Below are 5205 nucleotides of genomic sequence, written 5' to 3' on the forward strand. Positions count from 1 at the left end.
TGAATGTTAAAATATAGCAATTGCCTATTTTTAAAATAAGTTGGCTATTTAAAAAATGTATATGAAAACATAATGGGTCGTGTTGTTTTGAAGAGAAAAAAACCCACAACACTATGTTAGGGCAGGTCATGCTTGCTGATTGAAACACTTTAACCCTCTTCTGCTAGACTGCAAATAAAGTCTTAAATGTTTATTTTCAAAGATTTCCATCCTCTTTGCTTTAATTTTTTAAATTGAGTGTAAATGAATGAAAAATGGATGGTGGAATTTTATTTTTGATGCAGATGATTTAAAAAGTTGTATCTTTCTATATTGGTTTAAAAATATACACACAAAAACAACTAGTAATTTACTCATTCTAAGGTCTGGCCTAAATCCTGTATGAGGCAAAAGCATGTCATGGAGTTTTCTGTATAACTGTATCCTAATGGTATGTTTCACAGTATCAGTTCTTAAGCATTTTGGAGTCTGCTTCTGCAGTGGTAGAAAGGTTAAGAGTATTCTTCCCCAAATCATTTTCTGCAAACCGCTACTTTTGTGATATAGGTTGAGCTCTGTGGAAGTTTTTGCTAGATAACAGGCTCACTGCACTAGTGTGGAAGTAGCTTCAAAACCCTTTTTCTTTTCATGTCTTTACTTTGTGAATTCTAGATTCACATGGTTTAAGATCGTGGTTTTAAAACTGAAGGTCACTGAGGAGAGGCTGAGAGAAGTGTTTGGTTTGGCTCTTCTCTCTTCCAACCTTTAAAAAATATAGTAATATTTTACTCAATGGAGACTCAAACTGGACTTGTTGGAGACACAGAAGGCTTCTTGGGGAAAGGCAATGTCTGCAATATGAAATGAGGGCTGTTTTTTTTTTTTTTTGAGGCGGAGTCTCACTCTGTTGCCAGGCTGGAGTGCAATGGCGCGATCTTGGCTCACTGCAACCTCCACCTGCTGGGTTCAAGTGATTCTCCTGCCTCAGCCTCCCGAGTAGCTGGGATTACAGGCATGCACCACCACACCCAGCTAATTTTTGTATTTTTAGTAGAGATGGGGTTTCATCAAGTTGGCCAGGCTGGTCTCAATCTCTTGACTTCGTGATCTGCTTGCCTCGGCCTCTCAGAGTGCTGGGGTTACAGGCGTGAGCCACCACGTCTGGCCATGAGGGCTATTTTTTAATGGAAAGTATCTCAATAAATTGGAAAAAAGTTCAAAAAATTCAAAAATAAAAAAGCTTGGTTGGCTATGAAATATTTGTTGAATTTCATTTGTGTGCATGTTGACACATAACTGTAAACTGTACAATCGTAGTTTACAAGATTGTTTCCAATTCTGCACCAGCAATGACTCACAGCGGACAACTTGTTTTCTGGAGGAGCACAGCCGTATCATAACTATCTTCTTCCCTCGTACCAGAAAGGGACTTGTTTCATTTGGTAGCATCGGCTGACCTGAACTCTTTGCTTAGAGACTGCTTGATTGTTGTAAGAATCTACTTTCTTCAGCCCACCTTAAAGAAAAAACAAATGAACACAATACATTCATGTTTAAATCCTGTTCTTTTATTTTTTATTAAATAGTTTTGGTCATTTGTAATAAACCTTGGATATTATTTCCACGTGAAATAGTGATAAAATACGAAGAAATTTGCACAAGTTCACTGTTCCCTAACACATCATGCCATCAAGTTGGTCAAAATTGGGTTGAACTCATCAGGCAGTTTTGAGTATCTGTGTTAGATCTTATGTATAATTTCCATTTCAAAAAGTGATAAAATAACAAGAACTGTGCACAAGCCTTTTCTCCCTCACCATGTGGCATACATAATGTTGATAAAAATTTTATTGAATTAGCCAGATAAGCTGGTGTGGGGATTCTCAGGTTTTAAAAGGTTAATCTTAATTTTCTCAAAGCCTTGGTCACAATTATTTTTTCTTGCTCTCTCTTCTCCCTCTCTCTGAGGGAAAAATGTGTGTGTGTGTGTGTGTGTGTGTGTGTGTGTGTGTGTCTGTGAATGCATGTTAACAGCAAAGCTAATGAATGGTGTCAAGGTGTGTGCTGGCTGCAAAGGTACCAAACAGAAGCGGGAAATGACCCTGATCTGATGCTGAGCTTGCTACTTCGCTGCTGGAAGTTACTCAGACCAAGAGTGGATGGATGGTGGTGCCATAGCAGCCATATGGTAGTCATGTGAAAGACTAAGTGTATGGATCTTCAAGATGGGCTGGTATTGATAGTTTTTTTCTCTAAATGCCTTGCCTGGAGGTTAAGACAATGACTCCTGCATAATGGTGGTGCTATGTTATGGTGCATATCTTTGTAATTTAGTTCTTCCTCAAACAGATGGAGAAGATGCAGAAATGGACTGATATAAAGGCCATGCTTGCTCTTTTTGGTATAGAAATCATCAATTAAATAACTACTTAATAATGAGTGGTTGATTGTAAGAAAATACAAGATGAAGAAATAAGAAACCCAGACACCATTAATTTTTTTTTCTTTTGAATCCCACCTGGGATGGCAAATGTATTCAAAGCTAGAGCCAGCTCATGTCACTACTCTTTATGGTGGTTCTCCAGGATTTTCTCTGTGATAGGCGAAAGGAGTTGTTAACTCTCAATGATCTCGTTAAAAACCTGCCTCATCTTCTGTTTTGCCCTATACTTACTGTGATGAGGCACTCGTTGCTTATCCTTCTTGGTTTGAGGCCAAAGCTGCTACTCCTAAACTACAACCATAAAAGCAGACTGTGCTCATGCCACCAGCATCTCTACAGTCAGGACTTTTTTCTTTATTAAAAATTGTATCTGCTTCTCTCTACCTTTATTAACTCAACAGCTTAAGTCAATTAATATGCAATGAGGATTGGACCTAGATTGACTGCCAGGCAGTTGTCATCCTCAATCTCCCAAATTTCAGTCATACCTTTCGTACTATTTCTCCTTCCCCTCTTCACATCCTTCTTCCAACACTTATGTCCTGGATTCTCAAGAGTCCAGTTTTGAAAAAAAATTTTCATATATTTAGAAGAGTTGGTTAACTGTTTTAAGAAGTGATTTTTCAGGATATACTTACCTTTTTAAAATGTATACACATTTTTTCCGTTAACCTGAGCCCACGTTAATCACTACTCTACATTTCTGAATTCAATTCATATTGAAAATTTTCCCTTAGAAACAGAGAATTTGAAAATTTTCGAGTGACAACATGGAAAATTTGCTTTAAAATTCTTTCAAGCTTTTTATGAATTATTTTAAATATTTCTCACCAATTCCATTTTAAGCTGTTGAGAACATAAATGGTCTTAGTCTGCCAACACTAGACTGCAACTTAGTTTCTAAATTAAAAGACTTCTTCCAAATTAAATATTTTAATTGTGTTTATAAAAAATGACACAATGAATATATGCTTGTTGTAAAATTCTCAATACACAAATATTAAAGTAAAAATAAGTCACGTTTTACCATCTGTCTCAATCCTAATCTCCTCCCCACAGAAAAACAATGTGATAACAGATTGGTAAGTGTCCTACAGGCCTTTTCTGTGCATGTGTACACAAACACATAGTTCTAGAAAAGATGCATATTTTTCTGTGTCTTGGAGATCTTCCTATGTCAGTACATAGATTGATCTCACTCTTTTTAACATGCATGCAACATAATAATGTAACTATTGTTAATGTTAAACATGTGTTTTAAAAAACTATACATTTAAAAATAATATTATAGAAATGCCATCTTTTTTGTCCATATATGAAGATTTTTTGTAGCAAATATTCTTAGGAGGTGAAATGCAAGTGCAGTTTTACATTTTAGCAAGTAATGTAGTTTTATAATAATTTTTGTATTTATAGTGGGCTCAGAGGCTCTTACTAGAATTTTAATGTACTATATTCAGCCATTGGATTTTCAGAGAGATATAAGGACATTTAAGAAAGTGGTTAAGGGAAGATGACATCAGTCATTAAATAAATACAGAATACAATTTCTTGGGATCAACTGGGAGTAAGGGCAGTGTAGCCATAGAAGAGAAGGCTGTTCAGGTGCTGCTCAGTTGTTTTTCACTTTGTCAGAGATTCTGTTGTAGCTTTACATTCTAGCAATTGGATTCAGCCAAAATACATACTGTGAAGATCTCATAGTTATACAGTTGCTTATAGAGTAGGACTAAGTATAAATGGAAGTTATGCAAACTCTGATCCTGGAAGATTGAAAATTGAGTACACATCTGCATTTCCTACATTTTTTATTGAAAATCCTTCAAATTAGTGCTAGGAAGAGAACCTTCAGGTTTCTTTCCATTTACATTACCGTCGCCTAATTGGTTAAATAATTGTGCTAATCTTGAACATAAATCTCGTTCCTGTAGGAGTTTACAAATAAAAATATGATTTGTTATTCTCTTCCAAAACCAGGGAGAGTAATCCTTTGAACTCCTTTGACTCTGGTTTGTCCCACACACACGATATATATATGTGTGTGTGTGTGTGTGTATATATATATCTCATTGTGGTTTTGGTTTGCATTTCTCTGATGGCAAGTGATGATGAGCATTTTTTCATGTGTCTGTTGGCTGTATGAATATCTTCTTTTGAGAAGTGTCTGTTCATATCCTTTGCCCACTTTTTGATGGGGTTGTTTGCTTTTTCCTTGTAAATTTGATTGAGTTCTTTGTAGGTTCTGGATATACAAAGCTATATACATATAGCTTTTTTTTAGTCAGAAGCATTTTTTAAAATTATACTTTAAGTTCTAGGGTACATGTTCACAATGTGCATGTGCCATGTTGTCATACATATGGCAATATGTAGACATGTGCCATGGTGGTGTGTTGCACCCATTAAACTTGTCATTTGCATTAGGTATATCTCCTAATGCTATCCCTCCCCTTCCCCCTGACCCCACAACAGGCCCCAGTGTGTGATGTTCCCCTTCCTACGTCCAAGTGTTCTCATTGTTCAATTCCCACCAATGAGTGAGAACATGCAGTGTTAGGTTTTTGTTCTTGTGATAGTTTGCTGAGAATGATGGTTTTCAGCTGCATCCATGTCCCTACAAACGACATGGACTCATCGTTTTTTATGGCTGCATAGTATTCCATGGTGTGTATGTGCCACATTTTCTTAATTCAGTCTGTCACTGATGGACATTTGGGTTGATTCCAAGTCTTTGCTATTGTGAATAGTGCCACAATAAACATACGTGTGCATGTGTCTTTATA

The sequence above is a fragment of the Colobus angolensis genome, unplaced genomic scaffold (assembly GCF_000951035.1).
Source record: "Colobus angolensis palliatus isolate OR3802 unplaced genomic scaffold, Cang.pa_1.0 Scaffold48, whole genome shotgun sequence".
Lineage (NCBI taxonomy): Eukaryota > Metazoa > Chordata > Mammalia > Primates > Cercopithecidae > Colobus > Colobus angolensis.